Source organism: Pseudopodoces humilis, chromosome 2 (assembly GCF_049639895.1).
Source record: "Pseudopodoces humilis isolate 2021_Gansu_Grassland_sample_001 chromosome 2, ASM4963989v1, whole genome shotgun sequence".
NCBI lineage: Eukaryota > Metazoa > Chordata > Aves > Passeriformes > Paridae > Pseudopodoces > Pseudopodoces humilis.
Window position 1 is genome coordinate 52,515,373 of NC_142201.1, and position 16,371 is coordinate 52,531,743.

General features: G+C 35.8%; 1 protein-coding gene across 1 annotated transcript in view; it reads left to right on the forward strand.

Annotated features, from left to right (window-relative positions):
- Positions 1–16,371, forward strand: part of PCDH9 (protocadherin 9) — a 181,885-nt gene that overhangs the window by 14,739 nt on the left and 150,775 nt on the right. The window lies entirely within an intron of this gene.

Below are 16,371 nucleotides of genomic sequence, written 5' to 3' on the forward strand. Positions count from 1 at the left end.
GCATTGCAACAAGCTTGAGGCAGCCCAAAGTATTTAACCAATAGGACAGAACCGCTTCTGGGTGGGCTGTGTAGGCTTTCAAAACTGCCTCTGGGCAAAGCGGGGTCCAGAACCTTCAGCAAGTAATTAGAATCTTGTAACATTCTTGTGGTTTTGATCTGCTTTCCTGAGTGCAAATCAGAAGTTTTGTTTCTTAATGTGATTTTTCAAATTCTGGACTAAGAAATCATAGGTGCTCTTTGAGAGGTTTGAGAAACTGATGCACTTCTAGGTTTTGTGATGTGTCTATTTACAACATCCCCTCTGAACATCCCTGGATTTCAGTATCACTCAGGTTTGCTGCATCTAGGCTTTGGCCCCCTTCTGTGCTTTAGCAGTTGATTAAGAAATATTCTAATCCGTCACAGGGTACCAAGAAACTAATGGCTTGTGAAGTATTTTAGTCTTCATGCTTCCACTATAAATGATATGAAAAATAGTGTCATTTGTCTGATGCTTAAATACATATCTTTCTTTTCTGAGATACTCTCTCTGTCTTTTCATGTTTCACTTTTTATTCTCTTCTTTTGTTCATGCTTATTTTTGTAAAACATATTTATGCACGTATTAGAAATTTGAGTTTCCCCCTCAAATAAATAGTACCACAGTACAGAAGTGGCACATTTTATATACAATCTGTTGTAGTACACCCAACTCATAACCACACATGGCTTGTGTCCACACAAGACTTTCAATGAACCATGCTCTTTAAGATTCAAGGATTTGAAACATTTGGAAGCATATCTGGATAGCAGAATAATATGAGAAGACATCCTATATGTGTTGTAGTTAAAACATGTAGTCAAAATAGTTATTTAATATATGTTTTACTTTCTCACTTTCTTTTCTTTTTGTAAGATCATTCATACTTTTCTCATATATGGCATAATGCATTCACAATTTGTAATAGGTTTGCTATCTCACAGACTTATGATATAAAATTGATTCTGAAAACAAGAACAAAAAATGTAAATCACAAAGCAGAAGAGCAGAGATTGCAACTCAGTAACTGGATAGCGCTTCTTGAATTCAGCAATTTGAAAGGGAGATTGGGAGGATAGATGAAAACATTCATATATCTTTACATTTCAAAATGGTTTAAAGATGACTGAACTTGTAGGAAAACTTATTCTTTAATAAGAAAGCTGGCAGTGCTGCTGTGATATACAGATTGTCAGTGATCCTTGAGTCTACTTCAAAGCAGTATGCTGAGCACTTTTCAGCTGAGCAGTTTCATTCAGCGCCTGCTGAAGCTTTATAGATGGTGCAGATCACCTCCAGACAAAGTACTTCTCATTGTCATCTGTGATATTTATCTGTCAAAAGAATGTCACAGAAGTAATTCTCAATTTTAGAACTTTCATTCTTTGGATCAGTGGTGACCACATTAAAAAATGCTCTGCATTTGGTCTCACACTTGGTATTATTTAATATTTTCATGTCGTAGTGCTGAATACCAGCCTTAGTTGCATTCAGCATTGTAGAAATTCATTTCAGTAAGCCTCTAGCTACTGAAAAGTGTTATATCTTATATCCTGCTGTCCTCAGTAGAGATAGTTGGGGGTCAGGAGAGCCGTCTGCACTGTGCTCCTGCTTGCTACTGCTCATGACATTTGGCATCTGATAGGAATGCTGTGATAGCATCTTCAATTAAAAGCCATAGGCAACAAGCATAACAAAGAGAATCCTTAAGACTGCTTAACATTATGCCATTGCCTCAACTTGAATAAAACCAGCATGAGAATAAATTGCCTGTGTTAGCTTAATTGTGATCTTCACCTAAGCACTACCCATGAGACCTTAGACCCAGCAGAAAACGCTAGTGGGAGTATCAGGGGCTTTTTCTGATATTGCTTAAATTTATCATATTTCTGTTAGAAAACACTGTCACAATTTTATTCCAGCTTTAAAGCCTTAAGCTTTTGCTGCCTGTTTTGGGTTTTCATTACTTTTATGACTATACAGTGACACAGATAATGAAAAACCAAAAAAACCTGCATATCTCTGCGTGTAACACCGCTCTGCAACTATATACCACCTCATTAGTTTTTTTCAGTATCAGAGATAAGTTAGCACTCTGTCATGAAGTCTGAACTGCCACCACATCTCGCTGAAGCTTATAAGCCATGCCATAGTAACTTTCACAAAGCGCATTAACTCTTGCAATAGAAGATTCAGTCTTGTAAACACAAAGAAATCTTATGGCTCTTTCTGTCTGTGAAGCCAATTTGTTTGACATTTTCTCCTTTAAATTTTGCTGCTCTTAGAAATCTTTTGAAATACAAAGGGAGAAATATCAGTTTTGTCTTTTTCTGCACAATGCAATTGACTGAGGTAGACCTAACCTCATTTACATTTGGACTGTGCTGTACACTCATTACTCTTTGAACATGTGCCTTTTTCTCATTTTTTTAAGAATCCATCTTCACTGAAAAAAAATGTGTTTTATATTAAGATTGCTGTTGTGAGGTATCTGCTTAAATGTAAAATCCTTGTGGAGACAAGAAAGAGGTATTTTTTACCTTACTGTAGCTGGTCAAGGTCATCCTGGAACAATTCACTTGGGGTTGATCTCTACTGGCTATGTACAGGTGAATCTACAATACCTTATCATTAGCAGGATTTTATACTGCCTTACCTACTTCAGTGTGAAATCATGCTGCACTCTCTTGCAGTGTGGTGCCTTTGAGGATATGAATTACGAGTGTATTTACTCTAGGTCCTTTAACACTTCTCAAGTGATGCCAAGTGAGTCTGTCCTATGGTCTGGCAAAACCATACAATTTGGTCCCGTGGTTGAATTGAAGTCCTTGGACTTTCACATGTAATACTGATGACATTAGCAGAGGTACACCTAAGTGTTCCTGCCAGGCTTGCATCACCATCTGGTTTAATTTCAATGCGTTTTCATAATCTTCAACATCGATGTTACTGTTCTGCAAACTATGCTCGATTGCCAACGATTGCAGCTGCATACAATGGATATAACTCAGTCACCCCTTAAGGCGCAGTAATATGAATCACCAAAATCAAACATTGATTCAGAACAGGCCATTACATCGTGATGGTGGTGGTATAGATGTGCCTGTATTCAATTTTTACTAAAGTAAAACACAGTATTTTATAGGAAGCATGATCAGAATAAAACATTTCATCCATGGTCTGCTCCGTGTTGGCAATATATGAGTAGACAAGGAACAAATGTCAGTTCCTTTGCAAGTGAGGTAAGAAGTCCTGGGTATGAGTTGCCTTCTTGTAGTTTCTTTGTTCAGTAACTTGAGTCTTCCTGGTCCTAAGAATGCACTTCTCAGTGTATGTCTTCTACCTTTTTTAAAGTTTCTGCTGAAACTGTTCATAGGTTTGGGATTTATATCTCTTAAAATGTTCCTTTGTATTGTCTCATCTCTTTTTTTTTTAAGCTAATCTCAGTGACTTTTTTTGATATTTTCTCTTTCTGAACTTTTTAGGTAATTTTCTTGCCTCATATACTGCACAGATATTTCACCCATCCTCTCATTTTCAATATACTTTTATTAGCATTATTTCCCCTCATAAACCTACCTACAAGACCACATACTTGATACAGTCAGTCGTTACTCAGTGTGAGGCATTTTCCATTCACATGTGATACCTGCTGGCTGCTGCTTCCAATTATGCCATATGCTGGAAAGCTGAACTGTTGAAGTATTGGAGTGAATGTTGTAATCAAACTAGTTAAGAAGTAGCAGTGTGTCTCATAAAGGGATCTGGACAATGTCTGATTTCTGCCATAAGCAAAATACTGACAAGTCCTGCTTTGTTTTGCTGCTTTTTCAGGTGGCAGAGAGCTAGACATACATTCATTATATTGTAAAATCATAACCTTCGAGATCTTGCTGAATCTGCCCTACAGCTATTTATCACATGATTGCAGGGAATGAAAATAACATTCTTCCTTCTACTAGGAATATGTTGCTAACCTTGGGGCAAGATAGTGCATAATTTTAAGTGTGCCTAGTCTTGCTGTTATATATAGACTGTTATGAGATGAATCAGTGTTATAATTTCCCAGAATTTAGCACTAGTGCTTTAGCAGAGCCAAGGAGATTTCATATACTTAGGCTTTTGGCTGCAATAGTGACCAGGGATCTCAAGTCTGAGTCACATTGATATTAATGCCATTTTATAGTCATGGACAAAGGCCAAAAAGATGCTAAGATCATTTACTCCCAAGTTATTTTATTTTTTTTTAGGTTACAGCTGCATGTAACTCTACTTACTCTAAGTAAAGGCTATCTCAGCCCAATTCTTATTTCATATTCATTAATTGTGTATTTGTGAAATCACAACTGTTTCCCTGATGGTTTTGCTTGTATTCAAGGGTTGAATCTGTCTCCTCATATTTGTGCAATAATCCCTCTTTCTATATCCCACAAACAGGCTGAAGAAGGTGAAAAGATCTCTAACACTTTTTTCTGTCCTGTGGCACACATCCTTCTCTTGCAGCTCCTTGGGCAATAGCTGGGTTTAAATAAGAAGCAGTAATTCACTTTAAATCACAAGAATTACAGAAGCTGAAGCTCAGTCCCTTTCACAATTACCAGTTTAACCTCTGAGCTGCCAAGTGCCGCCTTTATAGGTTTAGCTCTACTATAGCTGTGTACCAAATACGTAGCTCTGACTTACCGAGTTACTCTGTTTGCAGGGTGATATACAGGGAGTAGTTTTAAGCACATTGAAATTATCTCTGATACTACATAGACACTGTCTTTCATGGCCCACTTTTGAGATACTTATCCGTATAAACAACATTTTTTAGTATTTTCTAAAGATAAACGTCTCTGGAAAAAATGTCCAAGCTATGTAAATTGAGTTTCAGGTTTTAGTATCTGTGATACTTTAACATCTTAAGAACAGGATGACAGCATGAAATTAACAGGAAAAGACTGAGGCGGATACTGATGAAAACAGTTGAATATGCAAATCAGAATACATCCACTGTTTTAAGAAATTAAATACTTTTGAGTGTAGTTGTTATGGTAGTCTGTGCCCTTAACAGGAACTCGCACAGTTATAAAATAGATGTTATTTTCTAATCACGGGGGACAAAATAATCACGTTTCTAGTCCATGGGTCTGTGATATTTTTTTAAGTAGTTTAACACAATGGTAAAATGCCTTGTACTTAATCCAAACCCACTGGAGCTTCAGATTATGCTGTTCCAACTTGCTGTGTGAATTTTCTTCAGGGGATTGCTAGTTGATTAAAGCTTGATAAAGACCGACATCAGGAAGCGAGAAGTTTGTTTTTATTCTCTTCTGTATTGAGTTAGCTGTCCCAAAATATAGGTATAAAAGCAGCAGTCCACTTTTTCAGACTCAGCTGAGGCAAACATATTGATTTTAAATTCTGCAGAACATAATTGGGCAAAGTGCCCATTTATTTTATTGAGAATTTTGCCTGATTAGGAATCATTCCCCCCCTTATCTCTGAGTTTCTTGAACAAACTGTGTTGACTCTGATCCAGTAAAGTAGAGCAAGCTTCTTAATCTGGCACATTAAATAAAAGCTCAGCTGGGAGAGGAATGCAGTATTTTGTCTTTGCATTTCAATTGAGTCGAAACTTCTTATTTTAAGCTCAGTCTGTGAGAATCATCTTCGAGCAATATAACATCATACACAAAGTCAGGTGATAGATGCTTGGAATGATGACAAGTGTATGATGGGGCACATCTTTCCTGTTAATAAAAACAAAAAGAAGTAAATGCAGCGTTCAGACTTCCTTATTCAGTTCTGTCAAGCAATACTGTTTTGACTTCAGCACTCCTGCTGTTTGGAGTTGTGGACCTTTCTTTTTACACAGACAGGGTATTATCCTACTCTGCATGCTGGGAAAAAGTCCAGTTGAGAGTAGCTGAAATTCTAAAAGAAGTTTCACTTTTGACCACATCCCAGTTTTGAATCAAGATTGCTAATGCAGGAAGGCTTGCTACTTCTAGAGTTGTGGAGAGGGTCTTGTACCTCTTTCTCAAAATTTTTTCCTCACATTTTGCTCCCTTTTCTGTGTGAAAATTTTTCATATTTCTGCCAGTGTAATAATGAAAGAAACTGCACTTTTTATTTCTAAAACAAATTATTTTTTTTCCACTTGTGCTGAGACTTCAAGCTCTGCCAAAAATTCTGAATAGAAAGCACCAATTGTTCTATAATTCTTTAAGTAATTACTATTGAATACACACACTGTGGTTCAAAAATGCATAAAACTTCAGCAAGAAAAATCTAGCACAAATCATAAACAACTGATGCAAGTACTAACATAGATATCTTTCATTTTAATACATATAAATTATGAAACAGAAATACATTGTCAGTAGCCCCACAAGTGATCTAGTTTGTCATTTTATCACATGCTGAATGAGGGAAGGCTGCATGTACACTGAATGCTTGTAAGTTAATTTATCTTGCAGGAGTACCAACAATACTCAGAATTTAATATACAGAAGTACTTGTTAAGAAGCTTACCAAAACAATATGGTGGGTTTAGAATAAAATCATACCAGAAGGTCCATCCTTCAGTTCTCTGAATCACAAGGAGAAACAGATTGTTTCAAACGGAAGATGAGAAATAACATAATCTAACCAATCTTCACTTTGGCAGAGTCAGCAAGGGATGGCTGAGCTTTCTTGCTTATTCTGAGCTAAAGTATTTATTTGACAGAATACTAAAGAACTGACCATTTAAATTAAGAATATTTTTTCCTGAAAAGCGAAAGTCTTGGTAGGTTCAGATTGGTCCTTTTTGGTGGGTAGTTAAATAATGCTTCTTAGGGTCAAACAGCAGGGTGAACCAGTTGATGGCATCAGCCCTCACTTGGGAACTACAATATTTAAGGCACCACTGGAAAAAAGTAGGTACTTTCTTCCTTCATATTTTTTTTTGCTTCCCCTTAAGCCTTAAGTCCATGATTCTTCTTGAACTTCGAAGTCCATGAAGTTTTTTCTTCGGGGGCTTGAGAACAGTCACTTTTTAGAAATCTATTAATTAAAATTCTGCGATCCCCTCCTTTTTTTATTTGCTGATGTTATAGGCTTAGCTCTTCTGCGTCTTAAAGGCACTTTGGCTTTTCTTCCTACTTTCTTCCTACCTAACCAAATGTAGCAAAAGTATTCATACTCTTCTCTCTTACCCTGACTGCAGGCCTACTTTTTTCACCTTTGCTTTGTTTCCCAGGAGAATGAACAAATACTCCCGTAGGGTAACCATTATCTGTTAGGAAGTGAATCATACATCTGTTGCATCTTACTGGCTCGTGCTGTTTTATCAACAATCAGTATTCAATATGTAGACCTAATTAGCATATTTGGGTTTGGAATTTTAAAAAAGAAAGATTTCCTGTTCCCTAAACCAAAGCATTTAATTCTGTATCAATGACAGCTCTTTCAAACAGAACAGGCAAAAATACTTACATGAGATATATTGTTGCATAGCTCCTGAAAAATAAAATTTTAAAGAAATATTTATAGTGGTACACATAGAAGTATATATATGTAATTGTTTATATATTTTTAAATGTTTTAGAAGACCGAAATATCAATATTGCTCTTTCAGTAAAGGGTGAACTGAGTTATGGAGAAACAAAATCTCACAGGTGACACATTTTCAAAGCAAATGGTAGAACATGGATTAAAAACTATGTACGTCCTATGCAGAAGTGCTTATACAAAAGAATAAAATTGAATTAGATATAAAGTGTTGATGTCTTCATGGAGGAAAACATAGCAGCTTTAGAAATCTGGGATGCCGATACCACATCAGCAGCTATTTGCATAGTATTGTCAGGGACAACTGTTCTGTAGACAATCCAGTGAATCAGAGCTGTTTGATTAATCAAATCAAGTCTCTGTTGTAGCAATGCAGAGAGGTTATGTCTGCTGGCAATCTGATTTGAAATCAAATGTTTATGGATTAATGAACACAAATCAATTGCTTCTAAGCTCCTTTTCAAGCAAAATCTTAGGTCTTTAGAAATGTAGCTAAGTAGGGAATGATTAGCCTGGTCTGACAGCACAAGTGAAAATTTATCCCCTCAAAATACACTCTTTACAATTAAAGAAAATCCAAGCAATTAAAAGGAGCCAAAACAAAGCAAAGAACAAAATTTGCAAGTCATGTTTGCTATTTTATTAACATATGGTAATGTAAGCAATCTGTAATCATAGTTACATTGCATTCTAATTGAACAATAAACTTAACAGAGCTATTTCATGTCTGCTGAGAATCTGTCCAACAATCTGTGTTTTAAAAAGCAGTCCAGGCCTCATCTTCAGATGACCCTTGCACTTTAATGTATTGAAAAAAAAAAGAGAAAGAGTATTCTTTCTTTCTTAGCAGTTGTTGTTCATTAAGTTATCTTTAAACAACGTGAACAATGTGTATATTATAAAAGGAAGTGTGTAATCCGTTTGCGCATAAAAGAAAGTTCTTCTGCTTTTATAGGAATTGACTTTTATAGGAAATGACTCAGAAATAATTCATGTACAATTTTGCATTCCCTTGGTCTCTCTTCTTCAAGAGGGCTCTGCTTTGGTTAGATACTAAATTAGTTATATCTAAATGCCACCTTTGTTTCTGCCCCCACTGAGCTCAACAGTTAATTTTCCCAGCTAGAATAAAGAAATCCTTGCTTTTATATTTTATCCCATCCCCTTGGTGCAGTAGACCAATAAGAAGCATGCAGTTCTTACCGAGTTAAACGAATAGAAGCACTTTTCTGAAGAAAATTGGCTGGCTTTCACACTCCACAGAAAAAATCATCAATTAAAAATGGAAACAGCTGGAAATTAACACCTTCCTCTTTTTGAAGGTGAATATTAAACTGCTTCCGATTTGACTTTCCCTTTCTTTGTTTGAGGATGATCACTATTATTTTGCAATTATGCTTTCTCTTTCTAAGGTAACAGTGGTAGCCTTACCTGCTTGGGCTTGTTTTTGGAAAACTTGACTATGTGTAACATTTGATCTAAAAGTAGCTGTACTGGCTTTGTGCACAACATACCTGAATCCTAAATTCATGGAGGATAAACTTTTTATAAGACCAGTTTAGGGTTATCAAAAGATTTGCATTAAAATCTCTTGGAATTTTACATTTTATACAAAGTGCTTTTGGAAAGCCTACACTTTTGCCTCATGTTGAACTCATAAGGATCACAGAAGTAAATCCTAAGGATGTTGTCTGCTATTTCACTTGAAAGGTGATTTAATCTGGAGACTAGAGTATTTTAAATGGAAACATTAGTGATGACAGTCGTTAATCTGAAAAAAAACCAACACCAAAACAAAAACAGCAAGACATCAGCCACAGTATCTTAATACTTATTTAAGAGTTAAATGCTGGGTTGTACAAGGAGAAACTCCATTAACTGGCCTCTCTGATGAAGCTTCATACTATGTCACCATCTCAAAGTCATGATTCTTCTCGTGTGTAATACCGAATAATATCTTTTAGCTGTTTACTTTAGTGCTAATTATTTAATGTGATTTTGATTGGTTAGTTCTATTAATTTAGGTTGATTGACTTGTGTAGGTTTTCTAGGTGGTTACATTAGTTTAGTTGGGCCTAAATTATCCAAGCAAGGAAAATATGAAGCCAGTCATCGTGTTGCCATGTGACTGTGCATGTGCATGTATAGATATGAGAACATATATATACATGTGCTTGTATGTACAGGTTTACATGTACCTATTGAAATACTGAGGGTTCTACTTCAGAGAGAAGACATGATAGTGGCCAAAGGTACATTATTCATTTAGTCTAATGAGCATGCACTGGTATGTATTAAATAGCTAAAGATTCATCAGAAGGAAATTCAAAGTAATTTTCAACAGTTTTTATGAAGTCCAACATTACTTCTGTTGTGAATAAGCCAAAAGTATTTCATGTTGTCCAGCTGAGAGGTTAACCAAGTCCTCTTAGAGTACTGGAGAATCTCTGTTTATGAAAACAGCTGAAGATCTAATTTCATGACATTTGAAGATTTATTTTACAGAATAAAAACAGATGCCAAATATTACAATGAACCATCTGAAAATCCAGTGCAATTGCAGTCCAAATCAACGTGAAACTTCTCCCACAGGGACCTAATGGCATGTATACATCAAAGGTGAATATATTCACCTTTAGGAATAGGAATATAGGAATGCATTTAAACAAAAGCATGATGGAAGGCAGATGAGACGAACAGTTTGCAATTCCCAGGTTCCTCCTTAGCAAGCAGTTCCCTGGCTGAATCCCTGTTACTTACTGTCTAAATGAGGAAAAAGAACACATAGGGACATCACTAAGGCATCAGCAGTATGATTGGAGAGAGTTTCTAACTGGAAGAGATCCTGAGGCACCTCCACATGGGTATTTCTGATTTCATTTGGGTTACATGCATTTTACTCTTTGTTTCTGGATGAGAAAGTCTTCAGCATCGTGACTGTGTGAACCTTTGGTCCTGTGGGATCTGGGCAGATACTTGCAAGATTTCAGTTGGGAAAAAACCATGCTGATACTGAGAGTGAGCTGTCAGGTGCAATTTCCATGTATAGATGTGTAGAACTGATGCACTGTGCTAGAAGATAAACTCCTTGCCACCAATTTGGCTTGTACAGTTGGTTGTGGCATGGTTGGGTACTGCCTGTGTTGTGAGAAGGCCTGTCCAGAGCATCTCTATAGGCAAAGTCCATGTGTCAGTGTCCTTTGGGCTAATGTAGGCAGCAATGCAGACTCGTATGACTTGTTTTGCAGTCCATGGTATCTGCTACTACTAATATAACCTTCGAAGAGTAGTGAGGGTAAGAATTAGACACCTAAACCTCTATTTAATTTAAATTTCTCTGCCAGATATTGAGTGTGTATCATTGCTCAGCATGCATTAAGATTACTTAAACAAAATTTGTTGAGACTTTTAAGTGTTTTACCATAAGAGTATCCTGCTGTTTTCAACAGTGTTGCAAGGAGACAAAGCTAGTATCACTGTAGATGACTTCTGATTGTATGATAAATGTTGAAATTCAACAGCAAAGTCTCAACTATTTTTAAAGCTAGCCTTGCAAAATTATTTTGTTTTTTCTTTCAGTGTGTTGTTTGGGTTAGGCTTCAGTAGTCTCTTGAAGCTTAAATATGATCCTTCTGCACAAAGCTTCCTCCACCTTATGCTCCGTGTATATCAAAACAAACAAAACTAGCTTAGTGGTCTGGAGGCAGGCTATACTGTACCCATGGGTGAGTAAGAGTGATTTATGCAACAGTATGCTGAGATACATAAGTGATGGGGACAAGCATGTAGATCATGTAATCACACTCATGGCTACTGCTATAGTAGAAAGGATAAGATCTTGCTGAATTTCTGAAGGATGAGATAGTAGTGGCAGTACAGTGCTTCCAAAAGACAAGTCAGATCTGAGAAATAAAATGCTACAACAATAAATATCTCAGTTACCTAAGAAAAGCTTTATTTTAAATTTTCCTCTATTTTGTGGTTGATTGTGAAGCTTTAGTTTCAGTTTGGGTTGTTTTTTGTTTTTTTTGTTTTTTAAATTTATTTATTTGCTTATGTATTTCCTCTTTTTCAGAATTAAAATATCTAAATATTTAGTCAGTTTTTTTCTTAATTAAAGACTGTGATTGTATATGTCACTAAAGACCTTAGTGCAACTAATGAGCAAACAAGCTTTTGTTTAAAGGCTTCACTAGATAATCAATCACAAATCCTGACTGCGAGCTTGTAGCTGTTGCTTTTTCATGTCATTAGAATTAAACCAAGGTTTACAGCTTTAAATTAATCAAGCCGATGAAATGCTGGGGATTTTTAATTTTTTTGTTTTCCTAATAAGTATATAAATTTGACTTCTGTCTATATGGGAAAAATAAGATAGGGGTATACAGGATATAGAAATCCTGCAGCTGTGTGCATATGCATATGAGAGAGAGAGAAGATCCAGACAGATAGATTACTTTGCAGTGTAAAAATGTTGAGTTAAAAAGAAAAATGCTGGTGTTTACAGAGAATCTTGTATTTAACGAGAGCAGCGCTGGAAAGGAATGCTCCCAGTAATCTCTCTTTAACTGACTCAAGTGGAAGAAAGCCAAGTTGTTCAGTTGCACAATGGGTTGCAATCATGTGGGAGAGTTCCCGGTTGGGAGTTGAAAACTGAAAACCTGACATGCATAAGTGAATGAAGCTACCCTATGTGATGTGTTGATTTAAGATTTTTCTCTCCCTCCTTAAAAAAACAGCCTTTGTCTGAGCGCTGAAGAGGCGACATTGTGAGACACAAAATTAGTTTAAAACTGACATTTCGGATATCGGTGATAATTTGTCCTGACGTTATGGCTACTGGTTGTGTTTGTGACAAGCAGGCTTGATCCAAGGGGGCACTGTGAGAGCCAAATTTAATAGACGACCATTGTAATTTTCTGCCTTGCGGACAGCAGAGACTTTCTAATGTTCCTACACCACAACAATCGGGGATTACTAAATAACAAGTCCACAGGATTGGGGGAGGATTGAAGGGATTAATGGAGTATGACAAAATTGCACCTGAGGGGGAAAATCTGTAGCAGTTTTTGTATCCTGATGTGGTACATCAGGCAAATTGGCAATTGCTACTGATCTTTACACATGCATGTCTTCAAATAAAGTGGGTGAAAGTCAAGCAGATGCGACTATGAGGCTAAGGCTGTCATAAACATTCATGTCATCAACTGCATAAATCACTTAATACTATAGTTTAAAGTATTTTGATGATCAACTATATTAAGCATCAGTGGATTGTATGCACTGTACTAAATCATTTTTTTACTCCACTATAACCTCTTATCCTGCTAAACTAAATCCTAAAATAGATTAAAAATGTAGGGTTAGTCCAACCTTTCTCTTCAAAGATAATTAAGGAATAGAATTCCTGTTTAGGAAGACTGTTTTCAGCTTTAGAACTTTAAAAAAATAACACAAAACATATAAAAATTATTTTGCTGTCTGCATTCATGTGCTGACCTGACATTAACTAACTCCCACTATCCCTCTGATAAATACCGTTTCAGAAGAACAATAGCAATCCTAGCCCTGAGTTCTTATGGGATATTAATGTTTTTTAATAAAGTGTTTAGCACTATGAAACATGAGCAGTTCAAAACATAGCAGTTTGTTAACAAATACTTGATTTCTTTTCACACTGGTTTAAACCAAAAATCCCAGCACTGGTAGCAGTGGATTTTACATGAACTAGAAACAGGGAGAAGCAAGAAGAGAATTACTGATCTTTATTTTTAAAACTCTATTTTCTTTGAAAAGGAACTTAATATACAATAAACATTGTTTATTACCTCTCTAAGAAAAAGATAAACTTGGGAGCATTTTTTTTGGCTTCATGGAAGTTTTAGCTTGATGTTGTGTTCATAGTATCTGACTTAACCTTTAGATCATGGTACTTTTTTTTCCTCCCTGTTTGGTATAAACAGTCATTAGGGAAAATAGCTACTGGTGCAGATGGTTAAAATTTATGTAGGTCTACACAAGAAAGAGTAAATTAAAGAAGAGAAATCACATACACACGGTTGCAATCTGAGGTCATCTCTCATTGATTGTGAATTGTTTAAGGAAATGTTTCTTCAGCAGCATTGACTGAAGGTCATGTTATTTAGACTTTTGACTAGTGGAACAGCAAATGATTCATTAATTCCATTAGCCATCCTTTCTGCACACTGGGAAAAGCTAATGTAATTGTCAACTATTCCTACTGTATACTTAAGCTGTCAAGGATCCTGGAAGGCTTCAGTTATTCTCTTTGAAGATATCAAAGGAAGGGGTGGGCTATTTTGTGTATTTAAAACAGAAATAGATAAAAAAATGTGCCACATAATGTAAGCTAAAAGACTTCTTTTTAACCTAAGTGACACTTTGAATACAGTAATGCTGGGCAAGTTTCTGACTGGTAAAGCTTCTGGTTTTTGGTTTCTTGGTTTTTGTTTTGTTTTGTTTTTTGTTTTTTTTTTGTTTGGTTTAGTTTGGTTTGGTTTTTTTTTTCTTGTTTTTTGGGTTTGTGGTTGTTGGGGTTTGTTTGTTTGTTTAAGAAGAAGTCTAAAAGTACAGGCTGTCAGCACACCATTAAACCTGTCTTGTCTCTGGGAGCCATGCCAGGGACTTCTTTTTTCCATTCCCTTCAGGTTCCCGAGGCAGTTCAGTCTCACCTGTGTGCTGCTGTGTGTGGTGGACAGGGCGAGTGTAGCATGACTGAAGTCAGTGGGCTTGCTGTACTCTTCTTGCATGGATATTAGGCAAAATAGTGGTGCATATCTTTTATAGCTTGTCACCATGAAGTTTCTGGTGGCTCAGAGGACAGCAAAAGTGAGAATCACGTGGATCTGCAAAATTATTGGTATTTCTTCCTGCTGTTAACAGGAATGACAGCTGAAAGCCTAGTCTACTACATTTAACAGGAAAAAGCAAAGTGGGGTTCCAGGGTGAGTGGAGTGCATCTGAAAATGCAATGTCTGCCCTCCAAGTGATCACTGCTATAGGTAGTGTTTATCAGACAGAGAGTACTTTTTTTCTCCATAAAAGAGACAGATCTATTGAAAAGGCAGTGAAGGTCTTCGGTGCAATATAGTTAATTGTAGCTTTGGTTAAAAGAGAAAGTAGGTAAGCAAATCCATGTAGCATGGGTTTTTGTCCACCCTGAAAAGGAAAAACATGCTCTCTTCTGTAAATCTTAATGTCCCAGACATCCTTGGTGTTGGCTAAAAATCCACCATCGGTCATTACACATTTCAGCATATTCCTTTTATTCGGCAATAATGAATGCAAAGCTGTCTTGTCCTTTGAAAATAATTTGAGCTGTTCAGATAACACATTGCAGAGTGGTTGGACACAAATCACATAACCCTACTGTGCTCTGTTTGAAAGAAAAGTGCAACTTTTAATTCATCATTGTCTAACTGATTTTTTTATGCTTTTCACACAGTTTTGAGTGACAATCCCACTGCCCCAGTACATAATGTCTTTAATTGCTGAAAACTTGACTTTCTCTTAAAATATTTAATGTTACATCCTGATTGTAAAATAATTAGTAGTTTACTGCTTACTATTTTGTCCTGAAAAAGGAAAAAAACATTTTGCATACTTTTCCAGACATAGCATTGTCACTGTGTGATGATTTTTCTCTAAAACATGAAAACCTGTAGGAAAGGAGATCCATCTGTTGGGAGAGTTTTGCTCTGTGTGTGATTTAATGTAATGAGTAATCATAAATGTAAAACAGTTGATGTGACGATTTCCTATATAATGATTATGCAGTAGTTAGTAGTCACAGTATACTATATTACTCCTGTTATGTATTTTGGAGGTGGATGCTATGGATTCATAATATGGTTTAACTTGTATAAGTAGTATCAGTCCATCTGAGGGATATTCTTTTCCCCAGGTTGAGAATTACAAATTAACAGTGTTGAATTTTTGAATCTTATGAGCCACTACAGAGTGGAAAATATTTAAGGATAGCAGTGTATGTGCTTCTGTATGTTACTGAGTGTTAAAATAAGCAATCAGTGGATTGTTAAATAAACTAATATATATATATATATATATATATATATATACAATGCATTATATTTATGCAAAGAATAGTTGCAAAAATCAGGTGAAATGTTTCACTTTTATTGTAGTAATAGGCACCATTGCTATGTATTTATCTATGCATAGTTTAGAAGAGAAGAAGATGCTGTCAATGATTCTGTAATATTTTCTTCATTGTAGTGGCTATGGAGTTGAATAAGAATTCACTGATATGTATAGTAATGAATCTTTAAAACTATAATTTCTAATCAGTACTGGACAGTGCAAATGAATAGGTGTCCTTTAAAAATGGGCCTTTGTACACTTTGAGTAAAGAATTACCTAAAAAGAGTATAAAGTAGTTGTACATTCAAAATGTATTAAATTCCATTTTTTTCTTTGCTATATTTTGTAAAATGTTTTCATTGTAAACAGTATGCCTCTCACACATGTCAAATCAAAGCTCTTTATTTTAGAAATATATACCTAATGTAATTGGAAGCTTATTGCACTCTCATGCAATGTATATATTGTGACTTCAAAAAGTCTGTACTGAACTTTGCTCAAACTACTAGTATGTGGGTTTCTTTAAATTTATTTTTAATTAATGATATGAAGGATAAGATCCTTTCTAAATGTACTTTAAAATTCACAATAAAGTTTCAGAAGTTCTTTTGTACAATGTTGAGGCTTCGTGTTGAATTTTCTTGTTCAAATCCTTTTAAACTGGTATTTTGATTAAGTTCCACATTCTTC